This window comes from Harpia harpyja, chromosome 6 (genome assembly GCF_026419915.1).
Source record: "Harpia harpyja isolate bHarHar1 chromosome 6, bHarHar1 primary haplotype, whole genome shotgun sequence".
NCBI lineage: Eukaryota > Metazoa > Chordata > Aves > Accipitriformes > Accipitridae > Harpia > Harpia harpyja.
In genome coordinates this window covers 11,881,695-11,903,709 of record NC_068945.1, presented here as the reverse complement: position 1 = coordinate 11,903,709, position 22,015 = coordinate 11,881,695, and the positions used below count along the sequence as shown (strand labels likewise).

Genomic DNA, 22,015 nt, shown 5'->3' with positions numbered 1-22,015 from the left:
GAGCCGCTTTTCCCTTTTTCCACTAGAGGGGGTTGCACGTTCTAGTTCAGAGCGCTACCACAGCCGCAGAGAAGATGGAGCTGCCTCTTGTCCACCTATGTTTTTAACTGATACAGTTAACTCATAAATACAATAATGAGCTGACAGTACTAGGACTTGAGGCCTTAATAACCATTACAAAAATCATTAATTACCAGGAAATTAGAGAGGTGTCTGTTAAGTGCTTAAATTTGCAACCTTCTGTCCACAAACAAGAAATCCAAACGCTTCTCTGAATCATAGCTAACTTCCCACACATTGGTTGTAAGCTATATCTTGTTTATTTCTGCATATATTACTCTCAGTAAATGATTAGATTTGTCACCCATGACCCAGTATGCTGTTTGCAATTATTTCTTATATTAAATTAATCACTACATATTTACTTTGAGGAATTATGTACGATATATCGATGCACGCATGTGTATTAAGTGTATGTGAGCACATGAACTTTCCTGATTGCATTTCCTCTTGTATGGCAAATTAGAAATAACAGACATTAAAGCTGGCAGAGTTACACTGACAGGGATAGTAGCACAGAGAGAGGGGGAAAATTGCTATACAAACTTTTCTTTCTTTTGTATTTTAAGTATTTCTGCTTATTTACTGAGTTCTAAGGATATGGACAGTCTAATCTTCATTAGCAGATACGTGAACACTTGGGGCTCAAATTTTAGAGCTGCTGGTGCGGACTGCACTCAGCCTCGCTTTTTCCACCTCCCACATCTTGTGGTTGCGCCTGGGTGGGGTGATCTGCATGCATATGGACTCTCACCGTATCTTTGGCACTTTGTGTAGTGGTAATTGTACCCAGAGAACTACTTTGCAGAATCAGATCCTTTGTGAATTACTTACTGGGTGAAAGTAATTCACATGGCTTGTGACTTTTTCCTGGGTAACATAAAGCCTCTCCTTTATACAATAATAATTAATTTGTAGTAGCTTCTTTTCTAGGAAAACTAAAGCTTATGCTATGTATATAAACAGGACTTTCATCAATTTGGGCTCCTGTAATGTTGGGGGTTTTTTTAGAAAAAGCTTTCTATCTCTGTTTAGTTCCATCTAATCTTTCAGATTTTTCATTCTGTCACATTTCTGTTCTGTATTGTGTTTTATTTTTCATTGCAATGCTTTCTCTGTCTTCTCTGAACATAATTTCTTCTCAGCAGAATTCAGCCCCACCAACTTCCAAGTCAGAGCTGAATTTACAGATCCATTGTGTTTGAGTGGGTTCAAAATGAGACAGAAATACTCACTTTTAATCTGTAACATTTCTGAGGTGCTAATTACTTTGCCACCTCTTATTTGCCACCCAGTTCAAACTGGCAACCCGAATGCTATGAGAAGGTCTTTTAATAATCTTTTAAGAAAACGATATGGAGTAATTTACTTCTGCAACAAGTAACTTGCTTCAGGGGGGGCATCACTGGGACCCAGACAGTTGTGATTAATGTGGATTTCAGATCAAAAACACTTCAGCTTGAAAAGAAACCAGAATTATACCTATTAAAAACCAAGGTTTAAACAACCTTGTAGGTTTCATTACTTTTGTCTGTAAACATACAGTGTTCTTTATCCACATACAAAGGGTGGACTGGAGCCTCCAGTATGTATACATACAAAGTTCTTTCTTGGCTTTTTGACTCTGTTCCTTGCTTAACTAATACAAATAATGAATTCAGGGACAGTGGGTTTTACATCACCTCAGCCGATGATCTTCTCAGTTACACCTTGTTGCAAAGCAGCAAGGCAGAGATGGGAGGGAAGCGATATTGCTTTGAAAGAAATGGTTTCCTACCTTCACGGAGTGAGTATGTGCTTGAACCCTTCCTGACACACAAATGAACTGTGTTTTTTGAAGTATTACATTGTTTTGTCTTCTGGGCTGCCTGGAGTTCTTCCAAGCGCAACTAACAAAGGCTTGAAGATAGGATTCAAGACATCATGGGGGCCGGGGGGCGGGGGGGAGGGATCTTTGCTAAATACTAGAATGGTTTTTTGGTCTGTTGCCAGGTATGCAGGGGGAGGGTGCACCGAGCTCAGGCAGCGGCAGCGAGCCCTGGGCAGGTACCCAGCTGCCCGCACAGATGCCAGGCAGCTGCCACTTCGCCAGCTATGAGGGAGGCCAAGCAGGGTGTGACAGAGCAACAGGTTTGGGGAGGAGGAAGGGGGCATCCCTTCTGGGAAACGCTTTGCTGTGCCCCAGCCGAGACTTTCTCTTAGGCTTTTTCTTGGTGGCCTGCTCGCCTCCCTCCCCTCTGCTCCCAACCGAAAATATGGTTGATCACTAATGAAAGAACCATTGGTTCAGTTAGACATTAGCAAACTGTATGGATTATAGACAGATAGATGTACTGAGCAGAAATTATTTGCTCTCTCTATACAAGCAGGAGAACCTCTAGTAGTGAACTGGCTTGCCTTCAGAAATAAAACCAACAGAAGAACCCTGCTAGCCATAGAGCCATAGCCGAGTTTGCTATTCAATTCAAATATTCAGCTCAAATTCTGTAAGACTTTGCTTTCTCCTTTGGACTTAACAGAAGGTTCTATGGGCAGTTCTGATGGTAGGTTTCATTGTACAAATTGAAAAGTCCAGTGTCTGCTCACACATGGAAACACATAGTTTCATGGAAAATTATTTTACCAGTACGTGAACTTAAAAGCCCCATAGCTTCATTTGTATATAGACATTTCAGTTGGTTTTGTCAAAAACAGTATGCTAGTGGTAAAGCAAAATATCACATGACTATGTGTATACTTACTTTGTAACCCTGAAACTTACGAATCTTTCATTAAAAAAGAAATCCCATACCAAATAGCTTAACGTTGGCCCTCAGTCTGCAGTACAAGGATTTGGCCTATGGATTCAGTTTATAGTGGGTACAATTTATCTATGTACTGTGTCAGTGGAAGACACCGTCCATCCTGTCCAGAAGCCTCCCAGTTGCACAAAGCATGTGGGATGAGTTATTAGACGCAGAAGTGTGTGGAAACTCCAGCTGTCACCCTGCCAGGTAGCCCCAACACTAGCTGTGGAAACACAGCTCTTAAAAATGCCCACAGCACCTTCCCACGGGGGCATCTCTGGAGAACTCCTCCCCTTTTTAGTATTAAAAATACCAGTGGCTAGCAGTGTACCTGAGGAAGGCCCAGTTAGCACCTTGTAGCTGTTCTGCCTGTGCGATCACAGATCCCATTGAACACAGCTGCCAAGATCATAATCGCTTTCCGCCAGTGACATTTTTCATGAATGCTACAGTTTTGAGAGGAGCATATTTTTTGATCTGCTATCCTTTCCTCCCCTATCTGTCAGAAGTTGGTTATAATCAATTGGCACTTGTACAACATGTCTTCTAGCCAGCCAAGGATCTTTAAAATAGCTTTACCTACTTCTGTTCTCGTTTTTCAGAGAAGGGATTTTGAAGCCAGAGGAGCTGACGTGCCTCACTCCAGGTCACGCTCCAGGTCACACAGGAATTGGTGATAGAGATGCAGCTTGAACTGGGTAGGAATCCTGTTGGTTACTTTCTTACGCTGGGTTTTCCTCTGTGCTTACCTTAAGCATTTTTTCTCCTCCCATTTCTGTCTGACATCCTTTACTAGAAATTTGCTAATCTCAGGATTATGCAAGGGAACATATTTTCAGTCATAGGATGCTCACATGCTTCACAGACCAGGGTGAACTTGAGCTCTCTATTGCACACTTGTTGCCTCATACACGCGCGTGCACGCATGCATACACAAGCACCGGCTGAGGCATTGATCATCAGGGAATTGATTACACCAAAAGGGGTGAAGATGTGAGCTTCTGAATTACAGTAACAAGCAGGATCGCGCTTACACCTCTGTGGAATAAATCTGTCCAAAAAAAAGTAATTCCTTTTGCTACAAAAATGATGTTCATCTATGTGCATTCTTCTCTGATGAGCTGTGTCACCACAGAAATGGTAATCTTGCCACTTACCAGTAAGCTGCTTTTTAGGAAAACAGCAGGTGAGGAGGGTAAACAGGTTGTAGAGGAAGGTAACATGAGAGTAGGAAGGTGATTAGTTTTTGATGCCATTCCAACTATTCAGCAACTAAATAGACTGTAACTCTGAACAAAGGAAGATGAAATAGGAAAAGATAGCTTTTCCAGCTTCTGAGTGCTTCAAGGGATGCTAACCGCTCCTGAGTAAAAAAACCCTTACCTTCTATAAACCAAATACTAATTATTTAATTATCCTTAAATTGGTGAGCCTTTCAAAGCCCCAAAAGGCCGGGAACAGCCTAACTACCATAAGCAGTGTGAAAGCTCACGACTTCATGACTGATGCTGTTCAGGGCTCCTGTGAGTCTTCTTTGGTGCCTCTTCCTTGGTGCCTCTAGCTCTTGCCCCATGCCTGTTGCTGACCCTTCCCCCCCGCCCCATTAAAATTCACTCTCTGCTTCCTTATGGCTACTACTTATCTCACAGTCACTTTTGTCTTTGAAAACCTCCGTACCCAAAAAGGAAATTTAATTCATCAGCTGCATGAAGGCCTTTACTATTAAAGTATCAGTATGAATCTAAGAAAGAGAAAAGAATACTCCAGAGATAAACAGCTGATGTCTGGGTGAGGACTTCAGGAATATTATAGTTGGAGAATATAGTTGCTGTGATCTCTTGGATTTGCTCTTTGTCTGCAAGCCTGGCTTCTAATCCCTGCTCTGGGTTTACAAATACCAGCCCTGCTTCTGGCTTGGAGGATGAATACAATAGAGTTTTATTGTAGATTTTTTCTGAACAAAAGTCCATACTAGAGACCTTCTGGTTTTTTTCCAAACTTTTCGGTTTGCTTTGAAGTCAGTTAAAAGATAAAAAACAAACAACCGCCCTTTCCCCATCTAATTCAGAGCCCCCTAACTGGTCTCACAAGAGTTCTGTGTGAGGTTTTTTTGATAATGCCCAATACATCCATTTCTGCAGTTTCCAGAGAGCCACTTGACTTTTTGTTTCTACCTTGATTTCATCCTTATGGCCTGCCATCTTCTCTTCTGGCCTTCTTTGCTGCTTTGACTCTTCTGCACAGTGCCCTGAAACTGGTGCCAGCCGGTGGCTAAACCTCAGGTTTCCCTGCCCCAGAGCACTGCCCAGGGGCTCGTCCTTTATTCCAGCAAATGCTGGGACAGTCCCATGCTCAGCCATACTGCAGGCCCTAGGCTCTTCACCTACAGCAGAAGACAACACACAATCAGGTGTTTCAATTACATGGTCAGAAGAGAAAATAAGCCCATTTAAACCAATCCAAAACAAAAGCTATCTTTTTTACCAGTGAAATTTCAAGTTTATCAATAACAGTTCTTCACATAAACACTTTCAGAAATAGATCATTGGTTTACTCATCTCTCTGCTTCATTTTGTCTGGAGGGAAGTAGTCCTGTGGGAATCAAAAAAAGACAAAAAAAGACTTTCCTGAATGACCTTCATTTTTTGGCAAAAGATTTGCAATCGAGTCTTACGTGTCAGAATGACTAAGAATGAATGGATGGTGGGACACATGTTCTCCTTGAAAGCTTTTATGGGCTGCAATGTGAACTGGGGAAGCCGGATCACCAGTCATATGGCATATGTTTAAAAATATTGTTGAAATGAAATGCTTTTAAAAAATAGTATACAAACGAGTAGCATAAGAGTTGTTTTGTGACTGTATGCACATACATTTTCTTTGTGTTTTTTTCTGGTGACTGAAACTGAGCTCCAGAGAAGCTATTTAGGGACACATATAAGTGCCATTGACTTTCAGTCAGATAGCAGGTATGTAATTGCTTTTGAATAGTTGCATCAGTTATGCGACAAGTAGGATCAATGTATTTAGCATGTGCACTAAAAGTTTTGCTTTTCTGCAGAGAGAAGGCTTTGGATTTTTTAGATGCTGAAATCAGCATGTTGAAACGTTTTAGGAATATCTGTGCCTTTGACTTGATTAGCTGCGATCTCATTCTCGCTGAGGTTCAGCATATGAAACCTCAAAAATTTAGACAGCTTTGTGTGTTTATATATTTTTGCTACTTCGTGTTGCTGCTATCTGGCACTTCCTATAGCTAGATGATATTTGCATGTTGTATATAATTACTGTTTATGTAATATTAAGTTACATTTCTGACTTACTGGATCATTATATAAAGCTGTAAAGTTTCACAAAATAGCTCTGCAGTGTAAAATACCATGATGTAAATTATGGCATACTTATTATGTGTTTCTTATATTGTGAACTATTTTCTTGTACCACAGAAGCATATGAAAATAGTAAGAAAGTAATGTGTTTGGGTTTGTTGTTTGGTTTGTTTTCCCTCATGCTATTACTTATAATTTCTAATGCCATGTCTTATATCCTGTTTCACAACAAAGAGTCAGATACTCATGTTTAACTGTTAAGAAAGTCTGAACAATTTGATCACAAATAAGGACAGTTCTGATTAGATACACTAAGAAAATAAAAGACAAAACCCAGTCTCCTCTCCTGGATGCAGCCTGACTGCCAGAGTAGTTCCCACAGTACTACACAGATAGCTAGGTTCATTTTGGAGCATCCAGCTGTGAGGTGACACACTTAATGCACCAGTGATCTGATCCAGTATAGAAAATCTTTGGGGCCTGATTCTCCAGTGCCTCTCACCTTGTGCAGTCATTTGTAGTGAACAGCCTGAATGCCTACACACTGTAAAAGTAGAATATAAAATATTTTGCACTGCTTATCCTTCACTGCTTACCTGTAACCACACGAGCAGGTGTATGAGGTGAAACAGTTCTGAAGAGAATTTTATTTGTATGGAATTGTAAGACTCTTTGTTTTCTTTAAACATAAAATATAAAGATGTATGAGCCTTCTAGACAGTGATCTTACGAGCATTACTATAGGATACTTGCAGAGCAACAGAACGTGCACACATTTAAAAACACGCAGGTCTAATAGTCAAAACACAGACTAGGACAAGTGCTAAACCTGAGCCTTTCTTTAGAAATTCAGATGTTGAGAGTTGGTTTAAAGTGTTGTTTTCCTAACCCAGCAATCATTTCAGAAAAGGAGCTCCAATGCCAATTTTAAATCAGTGATTGCCTTGTTGCAAATACAAACAGCATCTCATTGCATTGCAACCTCCTCTCCTCTTTGTTTTTATGATAGTAATTTAGCGAGATTAGGAGCTGTGTTACTCCACAAAAGATGGTAGTGCAAGAAAACAGCTTTACATGAAAAATGTTGTAGCAAAAACTGTACAGGCTCTATGATTTTTCAAACAAAGATCACAAATTAACAGAACAAACTTTCTTGTAAGGAACAGTATCTTTGGCTGGGGATTTGGCCACTTCTTTACTTAATTTTTGATTGATTTTGTTAGGTTTGTTTGCTTTTCTTGAGGGTATTATTTACTGCATACATGCTGGATGATAAACCTACGGCAACTGTGCTAAATTTTAAACAGGGTCACACAGTTTTTTTCAGATTTATTTTAATATTAATTACTGCACCTTAGTATTAAAAAAATACTCTATCTTTGGGACAAAGATTGATTATATTCAAAATTAGAGGCTTTTGGCAATGATGGGAAACTGAGTCTTTTTTTTGTCCTTTTACAGCATTTTTTCTTTTTCATTTAAGGGGCACTGTAGAGATACTAATCTTAATAAAACAGTATATACAAATCCCTGTTCCTGTGCTACTGATAAGACACTAAGTGCTCAGTCCTGCTGAAACTTACTCACAGGAACTGGCCTCTATTTTCAGAAGTCACAAATTATTTTGATTACCTCCCTTTTTCAGTCGATCACCAGTTTTAGAAAATGGGGCTAGATTTAAAAAATGAAAGACACCTACTTTTGGAACACTCTGTGCCACCTGAGGCACCACAATTTCTTCAACTCGTAGAGCGCCCCAAACTCATAATCGCTTAAAAAACTTTATGTTGCAGTCCTTGCTTGAATTGAATGTACACGCTGTGCACAATGCTGCGCCATGCACACATACCCGGATTACTTGGGGGTCTGGAAGTGCCACACTTGCACTGTCCTAATGGTCTGCCCTGACTAATTAGTTCTACGTGACCCCCACTGAGCCATGCAAGACATATTCCTAGTGGTCTCCGTACATAAGTAAGCATCACCACATGGTTTCTCATCCTGCAAGTGCTTCCTCCACCTCCAGTGGAGGCTCCATGGAAAACACTGTTAATTAACTTGATGGTGGGGTAAACAGCCAAGAAAGAAAGGGGACAACGAGAATATATGTGTGAGGCCGCCAGCTGCGATCCTTGACTGGTTCTCTGGCTTTTGGTAGGCACATAAGTGAAGCTAGGGTTTGGGTGTCTCTCTGCCTTAGGCTACATTAATCCTCTCCTGTGTCACGGCATATAAACTATGGTCTTGGGATGCTGTCACTTGATCAGGTATTCTGGTATCAAGAAAGGTATATTCTTCTACTAGGGTATAGTTGGGGGAGGCACAAAACATTTTCACGGCCTTTGTAGCGCCATGGGGTCACGGGTAGGCTGCAAAGTTGGATTTGGAAATGGAATATATGAGAATATACATATCTATTCAACTGTTGGAATTTATGGAAAATTTTAGATGATGTTCAGTGTGGACTAAGGCTGAAAGTAAAAAGAAATCTGGAACCTTTCAGTTGGATTTGTGCCTAGGAAAGAAGCAAACCTAAAGGAAGCGTTGTGGGGTTTAGGTCCTCCTTCTTTTTCTTGGGGAAGGGTTGAGGGGTGGGCTTCAGCTGTGAGCTCATTGTAAAAGAGAGGTTAGGGAGGATCTGCCCTAAATTGTAGCTTTGTAATCCCTGCACTGGGCCCAGTTAACTGCTTGACATGTGAAAATATTGTGTTAATGAAGTTCCAGCCTGCTTCTTAAATCCATCCTTGTGACTGTCTTTATTCATCTGTGTGTCCTGATAGATTATGCTTATTTTTATATATGTGAGTAATCTCATTGAAATCTAAGAGTTACTAATGGTAGCATGATAGATGAGTGTTGCTTGGGCCCTTAATCCATTATTGAAACTGAAAGCTGTTTACAGATTCTTGTAATATTTAATTTTTGCTCAGCATGGACAGCTAAAAGCAAGTATCTTAACTTTTTCAGCTGGCTTCCCTTTCTTTTTATCGTTCCATATGCCTGCAATAGTTTAAATTACAGAACACCTAATCAACATTTAATTTAATCAACATTTCCTGTTTCTTCCAGATTTTGTACCCACCTTCTACTAAAAATAAATACATTCCTTATTTAGTTAATAGGACCTAGATGTGGGATCCAAACTGCATTTAAGACCATCAGTTACTCTGCTGAAACATGACTCTATCATTTAGTTTGAGGAACCAGCTAACAAGAAACTGGATAGAGAGCCCTGTTCAGGGACAATACAGCAGTATGTTTTATGTTCCCTAGGAAGTTATTTGGATGTCTTTTTGAAATATCATAGCTGGGATTCTCTATTGCCTCTGGGGGAAAGGAGACAGGACCTGCACAGAAGCAGATAGCTTCAATTTAAGTAACAGAGGCTTTTCCTTCTAACAGAAATCAGTGCAGGTATCACCCTGATTTTATTATGGAGAAGCAGATAAGCCATGCTGAATGTAAAAGACGAGAGCGATACTTGGACTGATTAGGACCACATAAGGGTGTTCTTGTGCTGATGCACTCTGATACAAAACCAGATGTTTTTAAGTTCCTAAGTGGTTTCTTCATTTTGATATGGCTTTAAGGTTATCACAGTACCTCAATAATTGGATTACTTTAGCACAAAGATAATGTTGTTTTATAGGACTTGGGCTTTGTTCTTCAATGCTGTCATTTATACCTCTAAAAGGTAGTAATAAACCATTTCCATATGAGAAAGGTAGCATTTTACACCAGCTCTTGTGAAAACGAGTGCACCGAGACTGAATGTAGTAGAAAACTGGAGCGCTCTGAATTTTCTAGGAAGATGAGGCAAGAAGGTGCATGCAGTAGCTCGTGAAGAGTGGTAGTGAAGGGACAAAGTCAGGGAGAACTGAAGACGGATCAGCTCTGCGCAAGCAGAGAGATCTACCCATATGTTTTTTTCCTTATGGAGTCATGCCTAAAACTGTAATTGTTGAACTCATATGTATGGGGTGGGGGCGATTTAGTGAAAGTGGACCTGTGTATAAACCACCTTCACTAAGTATGCACAAATTGATTTCTAGGTGCAGGCTCCTCACTGTAAAGGTGGTTGATACCTTTCAGTTAAACACAGTTGCATTCCATGAATGCTAGAAAAGAGCCAGGCTCAAACCATGGTGTTGGGAAACTGAAAGTTAGCCAGAGCTTTGCAAACTTCAGATTTAAAATAGGTAGCAATTTTTGCACAGTACCTTACCTTTCATTGGATAAGTTGTGCCGAAAATTTTCTTTTGTGCTTTCTTTAGTTATTCGGGGTGGAAAAGTGGCTTGAAGCTGTGCTCCCAGCTGTGTCCAGCCCGTATGTACTAACATTCAACATCCTGTCCTCTCAAATATGCAGAGCTAAATAAGGAGACATCTTTAGGTTCTACTAAAAAAGCATTTGGTTGACTGAAAATTTTGAAATGAGTCAATGCAGAAATGGTAACATCCTTCCTTTAAACAAAACAAAACAAAAAAGCAGAATGAATCCTCAGCAGTAAGTAGTAAAAATTAAATTATTATTGGCATTCACAATTATTGTTTTAAAAAGTGTTTGGAAATAGGATGATAGAGTCCTTGAGGGATGAAACATCCTCACTATTTAAAAGAAACTCAAATGCAGCTAGTACCAGTCCGATGGGACGCTTTTTTTTTTTTTTGTAATTCTCTTTTCCACTGAACACCTTAATCCTATTGTAGACGTAGAAAAATACAGCTCCTGTGGAGAGCATAATACAATCTCACACCATTGTGCTTTTGATCTTAAATAAAATGCACCCGCATTTGGCTTTTTTTCTTTGCTCCAGATTAGTTTTGGACCCAGCCACCCTAATTCCTTTCTTGTGTTGAACTGCAAGGAACTTCATGATTGTAAGGAGTTGCCATAAAGCAAGAAGGGGGGAGGGGGTGCAACACAACACAGTGCTTATGGAAAAAAATGGGTGGGAATAGCATCAACAGAAAAGAGCTCTTACAGATGTGGGGAGGATACACATACCCCCACCAGCCTAACCCAGAGAAGTCTGGCTGTAGGTCCCTAGGCCTGAGATTACCCGAGATAGAGTGGAGCTACGTGCCCAACATACTTCATTATCCATGCCAGGACTGCGGGTTGCCGGCCATCAGAAGGGGGCTTTGCATGAGCGGGTGGGGACTGAGGACTTGCAACTTTGATGACCAGCGTAAGAACTTGTGCAGAATTTGGTGGCTGGGGCAGCGTAGGGTGAAACTTTGCCATCCAGCCAGGCACCTTTCTCAAATGCCTGAATTTGATCCGGATGAGGCAAGTTTGGGTGGCTTTTTTTTTTGATACAACTGGGCCATGGGCCATTACCTGTCTGGCCTGCTTGGCTCACTGTAGCCCGGCAGCAAACGAGTCGCGAAGAACCACGCTGCTGAGATCAGGAGTCCCATTCCTCTCCCCCTCTGGCTTTTCCCCTTGTAAGAGGAGTTACGGGGCTGACTGGGAGGGCTAATGCTCGCATCTGGGCAGTGCCGGCCAGCCTCGTGCCAGGCAGTGCTGCGTTAGACCTGTGCTGCTCCCATCCCACCCACAGGACTCCCGTGGGAGTTCCTGCCACAGAGGTAGGGAGGAAGCCAAGAAAGAAACATTCCTCCACCTCTTTTTTTTTTTTTCTTCTTCCCCTTTTTCTCCTCAGGGTTACCACCCTCTCTCCCCACTCCTACAGAGAGGTCTGAAGTCTCACTGAATCAGCAGTTGTGAATATTATCTGTGCTGTTAATGGTTTGCATCTTTTGGCATCAAAGGGTAAAATCACTTAGGGACACACACACACTGAAAAGATCATATACTATAACGCATCCAAGCAGAAAAAAAAAAGGTTGTAATGCTCATGAATTCCAGATGATGACTTTTTAAATCCCCGAGAAGGCAGTGAAATTGTTTGATTGTTCTTGTTAATTATTGGACTTGTCCCAGTATCAAATATTTGTAGAAGATAAGACTTCCCTCGTGGAGATGAATAATAACCAAACTTGCTCTTCTTTGAACAATTTGGCTCAGGGTGTGTAGTTCTGCGTTTCCCACTCTCAGGCTCAAACCCCGTCTAGCCGGCTTCACCGCTTCATAAAAGCACGTGTACAAAACGCTCAATTAAAAATAAAAGACCCCGTAAGTAAACAAGAGAGGGAGAGCGAGCGAGAGACCTCTTACTTGCAGAGCGTGACTTTATTAGCAGCGGAGGCGGGCTCCCCGCCACCGCCCCCCCCCCCCCCCCCGGCCCCGGGCTGCGGCCGCCGGTCGCGCCGCTTCTTCCCCCCGTTCCCCCCGCGGCCGGGCACCGCGGGCGCGCACCGGGGCGCGTCGCACCCCGCCGGCACGCGGACTCGCTCCCAAACAGATGTATTGAGTAGCGGCAGAACACACGGCTGCCGAGAGGAAAACACAACCCGCCCGCACCCCCACCCACGCCCGAAGCCCCGGCAGCGGGGCCGGGTCCCCGCGGGCTGGCGGCGGCCGGGCCGCGGGGCCAGCCCGGGACACGGCTGCGCTCGCCCGAGGAGCGGCGGGGGGTGCTGGCGGTGAGGAGGAGGAGGAGGCGGAGGTAACCGGGGGGTCCGGGGCAGAGGCGGGCTGCGGAGCCGGGAGCAACGGTCGCTCCCCGCCTGCCTGGGGGAGCGGTGACACGGCGGGGGGCTCCCCCGGCCCCTCCGCCCCGGGGACGGGTTTCAGGCCGCCGGGCGGAGAGCGGAGAGCCGCAGCCCTCCCGGCCCCGCGGCGGCCACCCCGGGCGGGCGGGGAGCCCGCAGGCCGCCCGCCGCTGAGGTAACCCCGCCGCTCGCGGCGCGGGACGCGGGGAGGACGGCGGGCATCGCCGGACCCGCCGCGGCGTTCTGAGGAGCGCCGGGCGGCGCCTCGCCGCCGTCCCCTGGGGAGAGTGCGGAGGGGAAGGGCGCGGGGGAACCCCGAAGTTCTGCTTCCCCCTCGGGTTCCTGCGCACGCGTGGGGGCTGCGCCCGGCCGGGGGTCCCGCGAATTAGGAGAGGGCGCTGAGGAGAGGGGCTGCTGAGGGGGCTGCGGCGGGCGTCCCCACGGGCGCCTGTGCGTGTGCGCGACCGCGCCGGTGTGACAGGGGCTGCCGGCGCAGGAGGTGCCAGCGGACACGCACACGCCCACGGACACGCAACTCCCGGGTGTCTACTCTTAGGAAAGAGCGGGAGGGGGACTCCTCCTCGGGAAGGGACCCGGTAGCGACGTCCCCGGGACCCGCGACAGCCCCGCTCGGTGAAGAAGTTCCCGGGGAGGGGGGGGGGGGGGCGGGAAGGGCTCGGAGCCGCCCCCCCCCCGCCGCTAAGAACCGCTCGTTCAACCGGCGGACAGCCGCCCCCCTCCCTCCCCGAGGGACGGTGATGATGATGATGATGATGGTGGTGGCGGCGGCGATGGCCGTTAGCGGGCTCCGCGGGGGCGGCGGGCGCGTCACTTACCGTTGGCCGCCCCGCCGCCGCCGCGCAGGGCCGCCCCGGTGCGCGGCGGGGCGGGCGGCGGCAGCCGGCGGGCAGGAGGTCGGGGCTGCTCTGAGGCAGCCCCGGCGCGCCGGGGGGGACTCCCCGCGCAGCCCCCTTCCCGCTGCCGCCACCTCGCCTTCCTCCTCCGCCTCCTCCTCCTCCTGCCTGCCGGGGTGCCGGCGGCGGCCAGGCGCGGCGCGGCGAGCCTCTCCTCCCCCATTGTTCCCGGTCTCCCTCTCCCTCTCCTGGTGTTGTTCTTTTTTTTTTTCCCTTTTGTTATTTGCACTCGCATTGTGTTGTTTGTCTCTGAAGCCGCCTCATGACCAGCCAAGGGATTTCACCTCGTCCTTGAGAGACAGAGAGAGAGAAGGGGAAAGGGAGGGAAGGAGGGGGGAGAGAAAGGAAGAGATCACCAAACACCCATCTCCCGGTCCCTCCCCGCACCTCTGCCTCTCCCCACCCCGCCAGTGTCTCACTTAGCACCCCGCGCCCGGAGGAGACATTGCAGACAGCGGGTAGGTGCGCGACCGCCGCCGATTTAACTTTCTTCCTCGCTGCGGCCGCCGGCGGCTGCTCCCCGGCGGGCGCTCAGCGCTCGGCGCCCCGCGGGGCTCCCCGGGCGGCAGCGGCGGGGGCGGGCGGGCCCCGGCGAGGGGCAGCGCGAGGGTGGGCGCCGCTGGCGGGGCGGGGGAGGCGGCGGGGCCGGCTGTCAGCGCGGCCGGCTGCCTCCCGGGCGCTCGCACACCTCCCGAAGTTTGGTACAACTTGTCACGCCCCCCCCCCTTCCTCCTCCTCCTCCTCCTCCTCCTGCTGCCGGGGCTGGGGGCAGGCGGGGGCGGGCCGGCCGCTGTGCCCGCGCGCGCGCGTGTGTGTGTGTGTGTGTGTGTGTGTGTGTGTGTGGCGGGGCAGCCGCTGCTCCGCGCCCTGCCCGGGCATGGTTCAGCCCTCGGGATCCCGGCGGAGCCGGCGGACAGGAAGCTTTAAATTATTGTAATTGCCTCTCCGTGCGTGCGTGCGTGAGTGCAAAGCGGCGGCCGCCGCCGCGCCGCTGCCGGGGAGGCGCGCAGGGGCGAGCCGGGGCGCTGCGCTGCGGCCGCGGGGCGCGGGGGGCACCGGCGGGCACGGGCACCGGCACCGGCACCGGCGGCGGGGCGGGCGGGGGGGGAGCAGCGGGCAGCGGGACGAGGGTGTTTACATACTTCTGCGAGGCGTGTTCCTCGCTTCTGCCGGAGCAGGAGCGTGGCTCCGTGGAAGGGGCTGAAGGCTCTACGGTTCGCTCGTTTCGGCTGCTTTCCCCGACCTCCAAAAGAAAACGGGTCACGGGGAAAAATGGGCTCCCGGTCAGGGTGCGGAGCGCGGCCGCGCTCGTCCCCGCCGGCCCCCAGACGGGCTGGCCCAGGCGCTGGTGGTGGGAGCGAGCTCTGCCTTCTCAGAAAAGTTAAGGGACTTTATTCCAGCCCGACTGCGATCCTAGAATAACCGGAGCCGCTTGCCGGGAGGAACGTGATCGGCTTTTCCCTGGGGATGGCATGCTGCCTCAGCCCTGTACTTTGGTCAAGGGTAGAACCAATAGCAAGCTGTGGGATTTTGGGTAATAAGTGTGGGAATCTGCAAGAGGAGTAGGTCTAGGAGTGATTTGTTTTCTTACTGCTCATGAATAATGGCCTCTAGCATATTTTTTTTTTTTAAACCAGCAGGCCAACGAAATAGGCACGTGGGAGATTTGTAGGCGTTCAACATTGTGATCATCAACAACAACAACGATACAGTAGGGGCGTCCAGGAGGACGGTGTCTGATGAGAACTATTTTCTTGGAGAGGCTAGTATCGCACGCTGGTACAGGTAGCTTTTGTTATCGTTGCTACCGCTTAACTCTTGTAAAAGGAAAGCCAGCTATATCCTAAAATTAGAGAGGAAATGTTTTTGGTTGTTTGTTGGTTTTTGTTTTTTTTTTAATAGAGCTGCATTTTGCTCCATCTCTGTCAAAGAATATTAACTTCAGTTCAAATTAAAAAAGGAAGTTTGATTCCAGCTGTAGAACTGTAAGATAATGTGTTCTGGCTTTCCTCCTCCTAATTCAGATAGAGCTAGCTGTCTGCAGCCTTGCTGAAGTGAGCAACTCAGATTAAAAAGCAACTTCTTATAAATGAGGAGCTAGTACAAAGTTCTTCATCAAAATACTTTATCACCTGAAACTTACCTGAGAGCAGTTACTTGTATCTGCTGCTATTTTTATATCCTCTTAATCCTTCCCAGCACTGGAAAATACATTATTGCCTCAGAAATGAATTCTTCATCCTGCAAAATGCACTATTTACAACTGTTAAACTGGGATTGCAAGGGGAGAATTTTTTTTTTTTTTAATTTAGCCATAATATTTGGCCAGGTTATAGCCAGCCTTGTTTCACGAGGTTTCTCCAGCTGAACAAGGAGAGGCTGGCATTGATGTGTTGCATTTTGTGAATGGATAGTATGTCTATTCTGACATGATTTGGACATAGGAACCCAATAAACACATGGCCATTATGCATGGAAATCTTGCAGCAGAGCTTTCTGGTTGAACTTGAACTGTTTTGGTTGAGAGTTACACTATAAGGAGTACAAGACTTGAAAGCTGCAAGTGTCTTATGTAAACAGATGGACATTTGAGATGTATTGACTGTTTCAAGTTAATTCAGTTAACATGTGGGTGCACATGTATTTAATTTAGTCTAGTATAAATTTTTTGTAAGCGATGGAAGCTAATACATGCTTTTTAGAAAGAAAATAAAAGCCTGTGAATTTCATCTATACATGTTGGAGCTCCAGCTGTAGAGGTTCTTAAGGACTGTGATCATCCTTTTGTCATGATCTCATAGTACCAGATGAGACTTAACAGAGAGCTTACTGTTTTTCACTTAAGTGTGCAGGTAGCTTGCTAATGAATTTTGAAATGGTAAGGTACCCTTCTGAAGTCTCTGTGAAAATATAAAAGTGCTTAAACGTACATCTTGCTGCACTTTTACTGTACATGCCGCTGGCCAAAACCAGTTAGGTTGAGCAATATCATTAAACTGTCAGATGTATTGTTTACAATGGGATGGTTCCTCAATGTTCAGGATGAAGAAACAGCAGTTTTCTGTTACTCATTGTAAAAATGTACCGCTGCGTTCCAAGAAGGTTTGTAAGTGGCGTAGCTAACTATCGCTGCATAAAGCATGGGAGGAGATTGAGACTTAGCATCTCTGACAGTGCTGCTGTACTGCAACGTGTGTACAGGAGCTTTGTTTCTGCCTGCAGTTCATACTTACCCTGATATAAAACACTCTGATGTTGGCATATGGATACACCAAAACCCATAGCATTTGTTGAAAAATAAGAATTCCGGCATTTAGGAGAAAGTAAATGAACAGTCCTTCTAAAAATACAACAGTATGCTAAAATATTGCCAAAGCACTGCTGTGACGCTGTTGTAAGCTGTCATATTTTTTGACCATTATAAATAGATTAGTATTATTATAAGGATTTTTTTCTTATTAGCAAAGAAGTTTTTTTTTCCCGTTTTCTACATAAGAATCCTCGCATGTCCCCTGAACGGGCAGAGCCATGCTCACACTGAAGGAGGTGGGAATGTTGCTGGTGAGGAAGTGGGCAACTTGGCCCTACACTTTGGGAACGGCCTTTGTAAAGCCTTAAAAGTCTCCTGTACTGTAAACTCATTTTTTTTATAATCTGTTTTGCTCATATTCTCCATTTGTTCAAGACATCAGAGATGGTCCAATTAATCAGTTATGATATATTATGTAGTCAAGTTCAGATCCAAATTTGGTTTAGACAGCATACAAATTGAAGCCTGAAACAAGAATGAGCTCCTCTTCGGAGGCACTGAAGTGTTGGGGGCTTTTGGGAGTTTTCTTCTTTTCTGTGGTGTGCTCAGACCCAATTAGGAAAATTTCCTTTCAGATTTGTGACTAAACTGTAGGACTAGGGGAATTTGAAGCCAGATGTGTTTCCCTTTGTGAAATTTAGTAACAGATAAGAACATTCAGGTCAAGACGAAAATGTTGGATTCATGTCCTACTGCTAGTCATGCTACAGTTACACCTTTTTGGGCATTGTGTGGGGAGCGGAGGCTACAGGTGAAGTGGATTTCCAATGACTTGTGCACAGTCTGTTAAAGCAGCTCGAGTCCATGTGCTGCTTGCTCCACTGATGGACATCCTAGATAAGTGTAAGATGATCACTCTTGCAGTACCTTTCCCTACATCTCTAGCCTTTTCAAGCACGTGGTGAACATACACAGGCACCGGCACATACACGGTACATTCTGTATACGTGAAGTGCATTGTTTGAACAAGTTTTTGTTGCTTACAGAGCACACATCCTTTCTAGTTGCACACATTTCTAGATGAGGAGACCGTACGCTTCATGACAGGTTGGGGAGGGTCTCCTCTAATATTTCCGACAGCTGTATTTTCTGTCTTCTCCAGCCTCTGTCTTTTCCTTTGAGCTGCAAGCATAGATTGAAACGCAGGTAATACATAAGAGGATTGTTTAATACTGGCTATTTTCAGAGGCACAAAGGACAGTTACTTTCTCTTCCTACTAACCTCCTGCTGGCTTACTAGCTGCTTGGGAGGCTGGTGATTTTAAGAATGCCACTTTATTCAGTGCATCAAATACGGAGCAAATCTTTGCTCACCAAGATCCCAGTTCCTACACCCCGTGGTAGCACCAAAAATTGAACTTGAGTGGCCCAGAGCGCCAGCTCCTACTGTGATGACTCATACAACCATCAGCACTTTTTAGAGTTAAATTTGATCCATTGGCCCTGAGCAGTGCTGACAATTGCCAGCTAAAAGACCCTTCAGTGAATTGTCCTTTAACAGAAGTCTTCCCCCCCCCGCCCCGCTTTCCCGTTGGTTCTTTTAAATAAAAAGAAATCCTGGTGACAAAGCTAAAGTGTATTCTGTGATTATTGTTTAAAGAAAGAGTATTTACCTATATTTCAAGGAAGTGAATTGCCTGAAAATTGTGGGTCAAAGTTATTTTATAAGGATAGTATAAGGAACTGGCTTTTGGTTTAGGCAGGGTAGAAGGTTGGCTAGTACAGCAAAGAACTGGTGGGATAAGGTGAAGTTGCCTGCTCATAGCTGGGCAATAAGGGCTCCTCCTGCTCTAAGAAGTTGCTTTGGCCACATTTTTGAGGAGAGGGGACAAAATTCGGTTAAGCTTGCTCTGCTCAGAAGCATTGAGCTGGCTCTGAAACAGATGTAAATATGGTTTGCGGTATCTTCAGTTTCTATAGGGGCAAAGTGTATACAACAGGTTTAAATTCAACTGAGTGCCATATTGTGTTTTGTAGCAGTCAGTCTAAAGACACATTTAATTAAACTGGTTCAATTTCTAAACTAGGATTATGGAGTCTACCTTTTACATTGCTATAAAATCCTTGTGTATGAGTAAGCTTTCAGTGTAATGAAAAGGGCTGGGGGACACAGTTGTAATCCTCAGCTAACCAATTAAATATTTACTTAAAAAGAAAGTAAAATACCTGTTATATGGCTAAGTCCATGCCTTTGGTCAGTGAATGGAGGAGTTGCTTTTCTTAGCTGGGAACATCATTTTAATGTCACAACCAACCTTCTAGCGGGAGATTAGTCCTAATGGACCAGGTTTATACTGAGAAAAATTCAGAAACCATTAGAGAAGAGAAGAAATATAGAAGATGAATGGTTTTCAAGTGATTTCAGAGCAGACTAAATTAAAGGCAGGTATTGGCTTCTGTATTAAAGAATTCTTTACAAACGCAGAGGAAATACCTATCCTGTAAGAGTGATTCATCTACCAGATCACACTCTGGTGGAGTTTCTCCTTCTCCACTGACTCTGGAAGGAGCCTGGAGGCATTGAGGTTCCCAAGCAAAGGCAGCTGTTGTGGCTCTTTGTGTGCTGTCCTTTTGTGTGCATCCAGTAACATACAACTGTGTTTTCACTGAAATGAGATTCCTTCTTAGGCTATGGTATTAAAGATCATGCTTCTCATGCTAGAATATAAGCAAATGCATAAATAATAACAAGGAATGCAATATATGTGTCAATTACACTTCTGTTTAATAATAAATTGAATGCATCTGCTATGAAGGGTATGCAAAATATATAAGAAGCGTATTCAGTCGCAGAAAAGTGAATGTGTTAATGCAATATTCTGCTTTACGAATTCAAATCTGGAAGAAGAGTGTGTTTAGTAGGAGATACTGTGCTCTTTGCTGTGCTTCAGATTGATTTTATATTTTTAATTGTATGCAGGCAGTCACCAGAAGCAGGACATTCTGATTCTGAGAAAACTAAATGATTTGTTCCGATTCCTGGGAATGCGAGTTTGTTTAGTGGCACCATGGTGCATTAAGTGCGTTGTGGTTGAGACTAACAAGTGGAGGACAATTAATTAGTTCAGGTTTGCAAGTCATGCATAGATTACTTGGTCAGTACACGCACACGTAGGGTAAGCTTTTTAGTTCTCACTGAAACTTGTTGCTGAGATCGGTTTTGTGCCTCCTGCCGATAGTCAGAAAAGACAGAGCTGGAGTAGGAATACTGAAGTACTTGTCACTTCTGTAAAACAGTTTCCAGTTGAAACCTGAAATTATATATAATGAGGCACTCCTATAAACAGGGTTGCCGTAGGTAAGTAGCAGTTTGCATGGGCTGATGGAAGTTTTGCGACTGTAGAGGAATAATATTAATTCTCATGAGAGATTACAAATGAGTAAATGCTGATGAATATGTACAAATATGTATGTGTGAATTTAGTGCTTCTGAAAGGCAGTTGACAGTTCTGGAAACTGAAGGCCTGCCTCTGCCAGGAAAGTGCTGTAGAGGAAAGCAGCACTGTAAAAATGTGTGTGGTGCATCCCCGGTGTGACCCGGGGTGTGTTCTGTGGGCAGCCGCCCCCGGAGTGAGGAGGGCAGTCAGGTCTGCACGTGTTTGGGGCCCGCTCACTAAAACGCTTGTGGATGTGATTCCCCGCTCACTAAAACGGTTGTGGATGTGATTCCCTGCTCACTAAAACGCTTGTGGATGTGATTCTCTAAGCACACGTCTGGTAGCTTACTAACACATTTAAAATGTGTGCTTGGGAACTTTACGTGGATGCTTACCTCCGCCCCTGGTCGCAAAATGCCATTAGACCAGTATCTCACTTTATATAAGATGTTACCTTTGAATGATAGCAATACCTGTGTTTTTATGAGGAGTAATGGCGGGGAGGGGAGTAAGACAGAGTCTTGCACCTTCTACTACATGTCCTGCTGTTCTTGTAATAACTAATGCATTGTGTTGGTACAGAAAGTGGCTCCTAGTGAGAAGTAACAAGCTGAAATGGGGTAGAAAATGGAGAAACCAGGAGATTCTAATCCTTAAATATGTATTGGAGGTAAAGGTATGAGTACAGCAGTGTGAATAGCAGTGGCAGTTATATACCCAAGCACCTCTGCAATGCACACAAATATAAAGAAGTAGCAGTAAGAGGCTACATGGATGAAAAATGCTGTTGCACAGTAGTGTAAAGTTTTAAGAATGCAAGATTTTTCTTCTTGCTTTGCTTAGTTTTAAATTCTGTGGTTTTATGTATGAGATAAAGGAAAATATTTACTTGTATAAATACACAGCTTTATATAATTATTTTTATCTCAAGACCGTAAGTTTTGCTCCTTCTAAGCCTAAAGTGCTTAGAAATGTTTCTGTCTTCACTGTCCAGTTGTAATTAATTCAGAATATGGCATGTGAGTTGTAGAGGTGTGGTTTATGGCCCTGATTAAGAACAATATTTGAGTATAGGCTTAACTTTAGGAATATGGCTTGGTTCATTTAAATTCCGCAAAACGTGAGTGTTCAGTTAGAAAAGTGAGATTTCAATGCAGCCCAAGTCCCATTTTTGAAGGTAGTGCAGACAGTATCCTGTTGATTTCAGGGTGCTTTAGGTGCCTAAGTCACTCTAATGAAGGGAAAAAAGAAAAAAGTTGGTTTCCTAAGTTACCTGCGTTGTTAAACATTGTCTGTACTGAAAGCCTACAGGGACTGTGACAAGTGAGTGTGAGAGGTGTCTTCCAGGAGCTCCAGAGACTGCAGGATTTATGGGGATTTCAGTTTTAAGGAATGATACTGAGGGCATTTTAAATGGTTAACAGTAGCAGAGATTGGCTTATCTTAAGTCCTTGTACAGTTTTGTTTTCTTTCATAGCACCAGGGATGTTTGTCAAATTGGACCTCAGGAGGCCATCTGCATGGGCAGGACTGGCGCTAGCAGCAGATCAGGTCAGCCCTGGTTTTGTCTAGTTGAGGCTTGAAAACCTTTGGATGGAGGTGCCGAAACCTATCTGTG

General features: G+C 45.0%; 1 protein-coding gene and 1 long non-coding RNA gene across 3 annotated transcripts in view; one reads left to right on the top strand and one right to left on the bottom strand.

The window, feature by feature from the left end:
- Window positions 1-4,760: 4,760 nt before the first annotated feature.
- Window positions 4,761-6,434, bottom strand: LOC128142755 (uncharacterized). Its single transcript, XR_008235496.1, has 2 exons — window positions 5,331-6,434; window positions 4,761-5,229 (listed from the first exon to the last, which is right to left on the bottom strand). It is a non-coding gene; the product is annotated as an uncharacterized LOC128142755 (long non-coding RNA).
- A 6,460-nt stretch (window positions 6,435-12,894) lies between these two features.
- Window positions 12,895-22,015, top strand: part of SOX5 (SRY-box transcription factor 5) — a 649,933-nt gene continuing 640,812 nt past the window's right edge. Inside the window, exon 1 of one of the 2 annotated variants that reach the window (XM_052789110.1) lies at window positions 12,895-12,971. The gene's annotated coding sequence lies outside the window, so the exon portion shown is untranslated. Of the gene's footprint in view, window positions 12,972-14,555; window positions 14,644-22,015 lie in introns of those variants that run through there. The other variant, XM_052789111.1, reaches the window with a different exon arrangement.